Source organism: Jaculus jaculus, chromosome 16, assembly GCF_020740685.1.
Source record: "Jaculus jaculus isolate mJacJac1 chromosome 16, mJacJac1.mat.Y.cur, whole genome shotgun sequence".
In the NCBI taxonomy this organism is placed as follows: domain Eukaryota; kingdom Metazoa; phylum Chordata; class Mammalia; order Rodentia; family Dipodidae; genus Jaculus; species Jaculus jaculus.
This window is the reverse complement of record NC_059117.1, coordinates 51,120,192-51,133,106: the sequence shown is the minus strand read 5'-3', so window position 1 is coordinate 51,133,106 and position 12,915 is coordinate 51,120,192. Positions and strand designations below refer to the sequence as shown.

Genomic DNA, 12,915 nt, shown 5'->3' with positions numbered 1-12,915 from the left:
ACCTCTAATTAATTATATTATGTACTATAATAATAAAAATAGTGTGGTACCATAGTAATAAAAACAGCGTGGTACTGTGGGGGTGGGGGATAAAACAGACACATAGACCATGGAATGAAATAGAAGACACAGAAATGTACCAACAAAGCCACAGCTACTTGATATCATGACAAAGGGGCCAAAACCATAAACAAATATACTAGGGGAAACCTGATATCTATATGTAGCTTACTAAAACTAGCTTCCTGTTCTCCCCTGGCCCAAAATTCAATTCAAAATGGATAAAAGTTCTTACAAGACCCAAAGCTTTCAAACTGCTTTCAAAACACCTGAAGAACTTTTCATAGGCAAAAAATTTCTGTAAACAACTCCAGTGGGTCCATAAATAATAAAGATGGGGTAATAGGTTGCACATAATTAAAAGGTTTCCACATAGCATAGGAAACAGCAGAGTGAAGAAGCAGCTTGCAAAATGAGAGAACATCACTGGCAACTGTACAGCTGACAGGAAATGAATATCTAGAATATATGATGAACTCAAAAATGTAAGCACCCAAAACTCCATCAGTAAATGCACCAGTGCTATGACAGCTATGAAAAGATGTATGAAAAAAGTATGAATGTCTGCTAAGTATAGGAGGACAATGTTCAGCATCCCTAGCTATCAAGAAAATGCAAACTAGAGTGGCACTGAGATTCCTTCTCACCCCAATGAGAATGGCCATAGTCATAAAATAGACAAAAATGAGCCAGGCATAGTGGTGCATGCCTTTAATCCCAGCATGCAGGAGGCAGAAGAAAGAGGATTGCTATGATTTTGAGGCCAGCCTGAGGCTACATATTAAATTCCAGGTCAGCTTGAGCTAGAGCAAGACCCTGCCTCAAAAGACAAGGCACACAAACAAAAGAAGAAAATATTTTGGGCTGGAGAGATGGCTTAGCAGTTAAGGTGTTTTCCTGTAAAGCCTAAGAACCCAGGTTCAATTCTCAGTACCTGTGTAAGCCAGATGTATACAAGGTGGCACATGTGTCTGGAGTTTGTTTGCAGTGTCTAGAAACCCTAGCATGCCCATTCTCTCTCACTATCTGCCTCTCTTAATAAATTAATAATTTTTCAAAAAGTGAATGCCAACAAGGACCCTTGAACTGAGAAACCCTTATACAATGCAGGTGGGAAGGGGCAATAGTTCTTCACTATAGAAATAAGTACAGAGATTCTTAGACAAACTGATAGCATGGACTAGAGAGGTGATATAACAGTCAAGGGCATTTGCTTGCAAAGTCTGATTGTCTGGTCTTGATTGCTCAGTACCCACAAACAGCGATATGCAGTTTTGCATGCATCTGGAATTCATTTAGAATGGCTAGTCCATGTTCTTTCTTTCTTTCTTTCTCACTCTCTGATAAATAAATTAAAATATTGAAAAATTAAAAGTAAAGCTTACATATGACCTAGCCATACAACTCCTGGAAATATATCCAAAGACATTTAAGTCATCAAACCACAGACACATGCACATCCATCTTTATTATAGCAGCATCCATAAGACCTATATTACAGAATCATCCTAGATGTTTATCAATACATGAGTGGATAAAGAAGATGTAGTATTTAGACACAGTGGAGATTTATTCAGCAATAGAGGAAAAATAAGATTATATCATCTACAGGATGGATTCAACAGATCATCATGATAGGTGAAGTAAGCCAGAATCAGACAAATATTGTGTTTTCTCTCATATGTGGGATCTAGATTTAAACACACAAGGAACACACACAGTGTGTGTATTTATTTAAACATATATGCATACACAAATGTGTTTGTATATATACATATGCATATATGTGAGATATAAAAAGAGAAGGGTCCCATTTGGAAGGAAGACAGGGAGTAAAGTGATTAAGAACATGAGAACCCTGGTTCTTGATGTCATGGGTGCCTTGAGTCTAGACAGAGTTTGCACTGGTGGTGGGGAAGCTCCAAAGTCTGCACCTGGAAGCCTAGCGAATTAAAGATGCACCTTGGTTATGCAATAAACCATGATGAAGTCTGCAAATACGACAAGAACAGCAGCAAGAAACGCTGGAGGCAAAACTATAGACTAAAGATCACCATTATTTTTTAAATATTTTTTTATTTTTATTTTGTTTATTTATTTGCAGGCAGAGAGAGATAGAGAGAAGAGAGAGATTGAGTGTGCCAGGGCCTCCAGCCACTGCAAATGAACTCCAGACGCATGCACCCCTTTGTACATCTGGTTTATGTAGGTCCTGGGGAATCAAACCTGGGTCCTTAGGCTTCATAGGCAAGCACCTTAACTACTAAGCCATCTCTTCAGCCCTTTTATAAAAATATTTTTTAATTTTTATTTTATTTATTTATTTACAAGCAGAGATAGAGAGAGAGAGAGAGAGAGAGAGAGGAGAGACAGGATCACCATTATTTAAAGTACTGTAAAATCTCAATGTTGGCTCTACTGAAAATGGTCATGCATGCCTGCTCAAGAGGCAACTTGGAAGTGATGGGTTTGATACTTGGGAAAGTGGATGGTGAAACCATGATCATCATGGACAGTTTGCTTTGCCCGCAGAGGGCACTGAGACCCCAGTAAATGCTCAGGCTGCTACATGCAAATAAGTGGCTGTGAACATAGAAAACACCAAACAGGTTGGCAGCCTTGAAAATGCAATTGGCTGGTATCACAGCCACCCTGGCTATGGCTACTGGCATTCTGGGATTGATGTTATTACACAGATGCTGAACCAGCAGTTCCAGGAACCATTTGCAATAGTAGTAATTGACACAACAGGAACAATATATGCAGGAAACATGAATCTTGTTACCTTTAGGACATATCTAAAGGGCTCCAAACTTCCTGATGAAGGACCTTCTGAGTATCAGACTATTCCACTTAATATAACAGAGGATTTGGGTGTACACTGAAAACAATATTATGCTTTAGAAGTCTCATATTTTAAATCCTCTTTGGATCACAAGTTACTTGAGCTTTGATGAAATAAATACTGGGTGAATACCTGAGCTCCTCAAGCTTGCTTACTAATGAAGACTATACCGCTGCTCAGGTGTGAGATCTGTCTGAAAGGTTAGAGCAGTCAGAAAGGCCAACTGGGACAGGGGAGTTTCATGGAGGATCTAAAAACACATGATCAAAAATCAGAAGACAAACTTGCCAAAGCTACTAGAGACAGCTTTAAAACTACCATAGAAGGAAACTATGGATTGATGTCTCAGGTTTTTAAGGATAAACAGTTTAATCAAATTAACATCTCTTAAGTAATCACTGAGTACATTTTCCTTAAAGCTGGGTGTGAAAAGAACAGTTCAAGTAACACTTTAAAAACCAGTTACCAAAAATCTGATTAGAAGTATAAGATGTTCTGAAGTGTCCTGAATATTAACATGTTGCAATAAAAATGAACAAAATGAAAAAGAATGCAAGAGCTATAATGGGGGAAGGAAAACCTTTTTTACTGTCAGATGTTATATATATATATATATACATAAAATGTAAAATATAATATCAAAATAGAAGGGTGACTATTTTTAAAAAGAAGGGGACTAGTATGGAGGACAAGAGAAGGAACAGGGGACAAATATGGGCATAATACTTTCTCATTGCTGCAACAAAATACCTGATCATCAGCAGCTTAAGGAAGGAAAGAGTTTATGTTCAGCTCACAGTTTCGAGGGGAAGTCCAACATGGTGGGAAAAGCACTGCAGAAGCCGGTGGCCAGAGCACATTGTCACATGAGCATGAAGGAACTAGGCGAACGCTGGCGCTCAGGCAGCTTTCTTATTATATAGTCCAGGGTTCCCAACCCACAGAATGGCACCACCTACAATCAGGAGTGGGCCTTCCCACCTCAGTTAATCTTATCTGGAACATCTCTAACAAACATGCCAAGAGATTTGTTTTCATGGTGATTCTAAATCCTGTCAATATGACAACCAGAGATTAACCAAGAAAAGTGAACCAATTGTCAACTTGACACTCAAACATAATAATTTTAAGCCATATCCTATGATGCCTTGTCCCTGTAGGCACATGATCACCTCATAATGCAAAACTCCAACTTCAAAGTCCCCGTAGATTTTACCATTCCCAACATAGTTCAAAAGTGCAGACACTCAAAACAGTCTCTTAACTATGAGCTCTGTAAGATCAAAACATAAGTTATATATTTTGAATATATAATGACACAGATTAAACATTCCCCTTCCAAAATGGAGGAACGGAGTCATAGCAAGGAAAGATTGGACCAAAGTATGACCAAAACCCATCACCACAACCATCAAACCCTGCAACTCCATGTCTACTCTCAGTGACTTGTGATGAAATCCTCTGGGCTCCAACATGCTTGGGGGAGCTGGGCCACTCTGTGTCCTGCCTGTAACCTCTCTCCTGGGCAGAATTCTCCCTAAGCCCCCAGCTTTCCTTAGAGTTTGTCCTAGCATCTCGAAAACCAGGGTAGTCAGAGTAGATCAATAAGCAGCTATTTAACTTATTGATGTAGCATTTTTGTGTAACTAAACCACAAATGAATACAACAAATTATTTTTGTTTGTTTTTCTTTTTTTTCTTAGAACTACATGCAAATCTCCAGTCATCTATCTACTCCCATGATGAGAACTGACATCTCCATGTAGTAGCAGCATTAATGCATATGCGTGTGTGTGTGTGTGTGTGTGTGTGTGTGTGCGTGTGTGTGTGTGCATGTGTGTGTGCGCCAGGACTCATTCATTTCCCTTGTCTGAATAGCCAGCATGGATGACAGTATGACTGATTTGTAGTAATCATCAACTTGCCAAACAAACAGAGTAATGAAGCCTTTTGCGTTCTCAGAACCTGGATGTACTGGCTACAAAAGTGGCGTTCTTAAATGCCTTCTGCATACTTTCCATCCTTTACTCAATACAAGATTTATGTAAAACTAGAAAAGGGATTAAAAAAAGCTATTAAAATATTGAAGGGGATAATTTTTTTTATTTTTTAAAACAGGTGTTACAAAACATTGTGAATTCATAATATGATACTAAATTATTAATTTTAGTTTATATAAAATTCACCCTCTCTAAAATCCTTAAGCCACATGTTTCCAGACTTGTGAGACCTGCCCTGTGCTTTGGCTGTGACAGCATGTCTGCCCTTCAAATGACCTGTTGGGAAGTTTGTCACTAATGCTGTGGAATCAGCAGTGGGCAAGGTGCCAAAATCTATGAAGAACAATGCTTCCAAAACTGACTCTCTGTCAGTCTCACATGCTGACATTTCAGTACACTTTGTCAGCTCTTAGAGAAAGGCCAGTTAGCTGAGTGCATACATTCAGTCATCTTAGGGATAGAATTAGCATAAAAATGATTTTGTTTGTTGTTCTAATATCTTCTGATAAAAATCAAGTTTTATCAAAAGAAAATAAAATTTTATTAAGATTAGCATATACCTAAATTAACATAATTTTCTTTTAAATTAGTATGGCTATATTTATTTTATTCTATTTTTATTTACTTACTTATTTATTTTCAGGTAGGGTCTCACTGTAGCTCAGGCTGACCTGGAATTTGTTCTGCAATCCCAGGCTAGTCTTGAGCCTACAGCAATCTTCCTACCTCTGCCTCCCACAGGCTGGGATTAAAGGTATGAACTACCACACCCAGTTTAGCTATTGTATATTTCCACTTTGAGAACTTTATTATTTTTTTTTAATTTCTTTTTTCTTAAATTTTTTATTTATTTATTTGAGAGTGACAGACACAGAGAGAAAGACAGGTAGAGGGAGAGAGAGAGAATGGGCGTGCCAGGGCCTCCAGCCTCTACAAACGAACTCCAGATGCGTGCGCCCCCTTGTGCATCTGGCTAACGTGGGACCTGGGGAACCGAGCCTCGAACCGGGGTCCTTAGGCTTCACAGGCAAGCGCTTAACCGCTAAGCCATCTCTCCAGCCCCACTTTGAGAACTTTAAATGAATAGTTTTGTGACTTAACTACTCACAGTTTTACAAATACCATACCAAAGGGAAAATATCTATTTCTTTACTATCCCACAAAACATGAAGTGATTTTATTAAAATCCTCACATGCTCATGAGAATATCATATGTATGGTAATAGGGAGAATGAAAAAGTATTAGAAGCACAGAACTAACAATCATCTGAAAGGAACCCAATAAATAATAGAACTTGTCCTCCCTTCAGCCTTATGTGTGGAACATGATGTGTCTATACTCATCTGACCATTTACTTGAATGTCCCAATGAAACTGTCCCACTCTTAGTTTTCAGGGCTATTCCACCACTTTAGTCCCTGCAATTCTTGATAGGATGACCACTCAATTACATATCAAGTCAAGCCTGCACCCTATCCTCCTCCTTCCACTCATCCATATCTTTATTCTTCCAAAGCTCCCGTTTAATTCCTATCTTTGGCACAGTCATATGCATAAACTATACTCAGCCCAGAAGACAACTTTGTTTGGTCAGTGCCAATGTTAGATAGAAGCTGGAACAGGATACACAATGTCAGAAGCAGAAATGAGGATACAGGTTGAGGAGGAGTGTGCTGCTGAGGGATCAATATCTGTGAAGGGAGTGAGAGGAAGCAGGATTCAGCAAGGAAGAAGCTGAGCAGAGCCTCAGCCAACCCTACAGCTTACATACTCCAGTGTCATCTATGAAAGTTGTTGTTTGGGGGCAGAAAAGGCTGTGCCTTTACAAGCTGATAGGCTCAGTCACCTGAAGAAATGACATGGCCTGAGGTCACACTCTAAAGCTGACACATGCTGACATGACAAGAACTGGCTGCTGTCCTCACTCTTCTAAGCCAGGCATCAGGACCTTCTTGGAAGAGAGATCTGGGTGGCACATATTCCTGTCTACCACAAAGTAAAACCAATCCACTGAGAATTTCATGTGGGATGATGAAGGTGCCTGGATACTTGTTAATGTCACAGACCCACTAAATTAACCAACCTGAAAATTCCTTGCCTCCAGCTTCTTATCACAGGAGATCAGAAAGGTCCAGGTTTCGTTAATTTCCCATGATTTGCAGCAGGCAGCATTTTCTTGATATGTAGAAGTTCTTGACTTTCCTAGATTGTAACAGAAATCTGAGACAAACTTTGACAGTCTGACCTTGAATCTTTCCTCAGGCAATATTTTATTACTTCCCCTTCCAGTGCAATTTCGGAGACATAGATGTTTCCTTTCTCAAGGGTTCAACCCTTATGTGAGGCCTGTGAAACTGGGTTAATGCAAAATGGGGCAAATTCCCACCTTCCAGTGTGAAAAGCAAAAGAAAAATTCCACTTTAACTCAGGAGAATTGTGGGTAGCTATCTAACAAGGTAAAAATTGCATCCTATATCTCTATGTTGAATTTAATTCTACTCACTAGCTAGTCTAATTCTTTTAAGTTAGTTTTTATATTTTATTTGTTTATTTGAGAGAAAGAGAGGCAGATAGCTAGAATGGGCAGGCCAGGGCCTCTAGCTACTGCAAACAAAGTCAAAACGCATAAGCCTCCTTGTGTATCTGTCTTTACAGGGGTACTGGGGAATCTAACCTGGGACCTTTGGCTTTGTTGGCAAGCACCGTAACCACTAAGCCATCTCTAAAGACCCTAGTCTAATTCTTATACATATTCAAGAACTAATTCATCTAGTAACTAGCTTTTCAAAATTCAGAAAGTCTAGTATCTCAGAAAAATCCAGTTTACTCATTCATAATATTTTATGGTTTTTTTAGACAAGATCATCTCTAGGACTCATTCAAACTTTAAAATTCTATAGTTCTATGAATGAAGTATTCATTTCGGCTTATGGTTTTCTGTTTCCCAAAGTACATTTTCAATAACAGTCACCATAGAATAGCCACCCAGATATTTTCTCCTTAAATTTCCTCTTTCATCAGATGTCAGCCCCAGGGTCTCTGAATGCCTCCCTGAAGAAACAGACATGAAAGGATCTGTCACGCAACTGTCTTCCAAGCTGTCTTCCACTAAAGAGCCTAATTATGTCTACTATACACAAGCAGCCTCCCGGCCCTGGGTGCGAATCGGGGAAGAAGAATAGAGCCTTCCCAGTGACGTCGGCTCCTACAGGCTGTGAACAGCAGAAGCCCAGCATTGCAGGGTCTTTTAGAAACTAACTGAAGGAGACCCCCATGGAAGTTGTAAAGGAAGTCATAGTTCTCTACAGCCATTTAGCCTTCATCTAGAAAATAAAAGATATATTTACAGGCTTGAGAATTTTTAAAATTTTACTTGTAATTAGTTGCAAGCAGAGAGAGAGAGAGAGAGAAAGAGAGAGAAGAGAGAAAGAGAATGGGCATGTCAGGGCCTCCAGCCACTGCGAACTAACTCCAGACACATGTGCCACTGTGTATGTGGCTTTAGGTGGGTACTGGAGAATTAAAACTGGGTCATTAAGCTTTGCAGGCAAACACCTTAATGGCTGAAGTCATCTCTCTAGCTCTTTTGGGGTTCTTTTTAAAAAATATTTTATTTTTATCTATTTATTTGAGACAGAGAAAGATGCAAGGAGAGAGAGAGAGAATAGGTGCACCAGGGCCTCCAACCACTGTAAACAAATTCCAGACATATGTGCCACCTTGTGCATCTGGTTCCTGGGAAATCAAACCAAGGTCTTTTGGCTTTGTAGGCAAGTGCCTTAACTACTAAGCCATCTCGCCAGCCCATGAGTTTTTTTTTTTTTACTTTAATTGTTTAACTCTATGAGAATTATTTGCCTGTCCTCAATCCAGGAGAAACTGACAGAAGTTTACTTATTCAAGTTTTTTCTTGTGTTTCTACCAACAGACAAAAACTCACAAAAGAAAATACCTGAATGACCAATAAGCCAGGAAGTGTCATGTAGCCTTTTTCTTCAAATTTGAATATTCACTCCTAGTGAGAGGAGAGGCCAAGATTCATGAAACATGCAGTATCCACAAGACCCCCCACACACACCAGTTTCTGAAGAGAAAAGCTATTGCACTACTGCCTACAAGTTGTGTAGGGGTTTTGTGGGTTTTCACTCAACCTAGACTAGGATTTTCTGAGATGCACTAGTCTGAGAGTCACCCAGACCCCTGTAAGTAGCCTCAATAAAATCAGTGGATCATTAACCTACACATGGGTTAGAAGCATTTGTTTGGTTGGTTTGTTGTCAATTCCTTATCTATGGTGAATGTCATATCTCCCCAGAAAGGTCACACAGCAGGAAAATATACTCCATCTGATGATAGTCTGGGAGATGTCAATTAAATGCAGAATAAGATATCACCATAAATTGCAGTGAATGAATGTCCACAAGCTGTGATGGACAGTGTGAATGTCAGGAAGGCTGAGGCGAACTGAAGCTTTCATATACTGTTGGTTGGAACAAGATTTGGAGCTCTACTATGGAGAAAATGGTTTAGCAGATTCTAATAAAATTAAACATAAACAGGCTGGAGAGATGGCTTAATGGCTAAGGTGCTTGCCAAAAAAGCCAAAGAACCCAGGTTCCATTCCCCAGGATCTGCATATTTCAGATGCACAAGGTGATGAATGCCTCTGGAGTTCATTTGCAGAGGTCAAAAGTGCTGGTGTGCCCATTCTCTCTCTCTCTCAAATAAATAACTTTAAAAAATAAACATACACTTCTCTTATGACCCAGAAATTCCAACACCAGGTGTAGCAGACAGCTTCAGGTTCACCGAGATGGAATTTCAAACCCACCACCACACCTGAAGGCTGGACTCTAAAATCCACCCAGTGACTCTGCCTCCGGCTAGGCGGCTACAGATCCAAACTACAAGCTAGTAAAACACTGAATATATTGGGCTGTCAAAAGGAAGTCCTCATATATGGGTGAATCTCAGACATATGTCTGAACAAATGAAGTCATACTTGAGCTACAGCCTATTGTGTGGTGAGAGCCATTTGAATGATCTTCAAGAACAGACAATATGAACCCATAATGGTACCAAACTGCCTGTATTTACTGAAAAGAAAACTAATAAATTAAATTTAAAAAAAAAAAAAGAACAGACAATATGAACCCATGGTTACAGAATGACAGGTCAAATGCATTACCTGCAGAGACACAAGCTCTACCTCTTAACAGGTGGGGCTTGCACATGTACAGACATGTAAAAACTTAACTGAGCTGAGCACTTAGGATCGGCACTAATTTTTATGTAAAATATGCTTAAATAAAATAGTTTCCTTATTAAGAACAAACAAGCCATATGCATTTCTCTATTTGGATTCTATTCTGGAAATGCTACTTTCATTTGCCAAGCAATTTCCCCTCCCAAGCTAGATCATGTTAGCAACATCTTGTAGTAAAGGGTGTTCCTCAGCCCAAACCAACTGGCATTTGATGGAAAACCAGGAGGCAGTGTGCTCTATCTGCATGGCTTATTTACATCAAAGTTTTCTATACACTGCTCACTGCATACACCATAATTTTTCATTCACACTACTGTCCTGCAAAACAGGAGCTGCCAGCTAACATTTCCCAAATAATGTAACAAATAGAGCAGTGAAGTGGCTTTTCTAATATAATATTTCCATTAAGCTATGTGACTCTGGTAGGATTTTGTTTTGATATAAAACCTGGATCATTCTAATGCTTCCTGCCTCTTTTAATAGAAGAAGTGCTGGAGGTCACATATCCCGCCAGGCAGTATGTCTTTACATATCCCCTCCTGCTATTTGGAGGCTGTTTTCACTGGCCCTAGATAAGTCAGAGTGGGTCGGAGTATAAGCACCTCAGGGTGAAAGGAAGCTCTCTTGCATGAAGTGAGAAGAAATTAATGAATCACCCAGGCTCCCACTGGTAAAACATGGCCTTCACACCTGTTCAGGGGGAAATGAGCAACACACACACACACACACACACACACACAGAGAGAGAGAGAGAGAGAGAGAGAGAGAGAGAGAGAGAGAGAGAGAGAGAGGGAGAGAGGGAGAGAGGGAGTAAAGAAAAGCTTAAGGTCTTTACGAACGTGCTATGAGGTGTTTTTATAGGATAAACATTTATTTTTAATTTTTTAAATATGACAACTCTGATTCCAATTATAATCCTTATTTCCCCTCTTCACATTGCCAAACATTAGGACCAAGGAATTTTTACATCTGGAATTGTTTCAAACTAAATTGTTCCTTTGGGGATGGATTGCTGTGATTAAATCTGACAACTATTGTGTTTTGCTGAAAAAGAACACTGAAATTAATACCACCAGTCTCCATGATGCCTATACACTCCTTCTGCCTTTGAAATGACTTATAAAAATTTAAAAAGCTATTGGGGCTTAGTGCAATTATAAACCCAGAGAAAAATAATGAAAGCAGAGCAAAACAAGCACCTGCAGGAATTTCTACATACCATGGCTTAAATGGATGGGCTGGAAAATTCATAATACAAGGCTGAAGATTTTAATGTAAAATTTGTAATCTTTTGGTCATTAGCTTATGCCTAGAAAACCCAATGGCAATAGGAGCAGAAATTTAGCACTAATGATGTCTTGTATAGCAGTCAAGAATAATCATAACAAAACAGAAAAGTATGTCAAAGCCTTAATAAGACAATCAGGTCATTATCATGTTTGGCCCAGACCAATTCTTATGAACTAAAATGCTGACTATATGACCGTCTTAGCTAACTGCGACCTATACCAAAATCCCATACTGGGTGGCTTATCAAACAGCAGCCAGTTCTCATGGGACTAGAGGCAGGGAAGTTCAAGGTCAAGATGCTGTATAGTCAGTATTGGATAAGGACTTATACATGGTCTCTCAGTCTTTTTTTTTTTTTTTTTCATTTCTGAGGTAGGCTCTTGTTCTAGTCCAGGTTGACCTGGAATTCACTCCATAGTCTCAGGGTGGCCTCAAACTCATGTGATCCTTCTACCTCTGTCTCTAGAGTGCTGGGATTAAAGGCATGTGCCACCATATCTGGCTTTCAAAGGCCTTAGTCCCTTCTGGAAAACACCACTGTTGTTACTAACCATCATTCCAAAGCTTCCACCTCCTAATAGCATCCTCCTTAGGCATGGGATCTCATCATATTAATTCCAGGGAGGGTTAGACACTTAGACCATAGACATGGAGCCACACATGTGGGAAGGAAAGGACCTACATTAATAAATAGAGCAGACAATTTCAGACAGAACACACAGAACAAAATCTAATCATTCCTTGAAAGTACTACCTAACTAACCTCTAAATGTATTTTCTTTATAAACAATGTTTGAGCTGTTCATGAAGGCTTATGTGCTACAGATGTGACCTTGACCACATCTTCATGTAGTTAAACTCTCAGATCTCTTACCTCCCCAACAGATGTAATCATCAAGCAGAGTCAAATACAAACAAGGATAAAGACAAAGTGATCCGGCAGGTGGGGCTGTGAAGAGTAAGAACACCTCATTCTGCCAGAAGCTGAAGACACATTTTGAAACACAAAGTACTGAGGCTAGCTCCTCGCTGGGTGGGGTGAGACAGGCTGGTGCCTCAGGCAGAGAAGAACAAGCAAGCCTCTTTTCTTAGTATTACAGCCTTCATCCCCCAGAGCCACTTTACTTTAAGCTTCCAGATACTGATCACATGAGGAAAAGCTGAGCAAAACAACTGACCACCTAGCTTTAAAAACAAACCAAGTGATTTGAATAAATTACAAACCTGTCTTTCACGCTGAGGTCTTCTACTTAGAATTTTCATTGCATTTTCCTGTACTTTTTAAAAACTTTTTAAAAATATTCATTTATATATGTACAGGCAGAGAGAGATAGAGAGAAGAGAACCTGGCAGAATGGGTGTGCTAGGGCCTCCAACCACTGCAAACAAACTCCAGATGCATGAACCCATTTGTGCATCTGGTTTTACATGGGTATTGGGGAATTGAACCCAGG

General features: G+C 39.5%; 1 pseudogene; it reads left to right on the top strand.

The window, feature by feature from the left end:
• The first annotated feature begins 2,427 nt into the window (after positions 1–2,427).
• LOC101613980 lies at positions 2,428–3,296 on the top strand (annotated as a pseudogene).
• Positions 3,297–12,915: the final 9,619 nt, after the last annotated feature.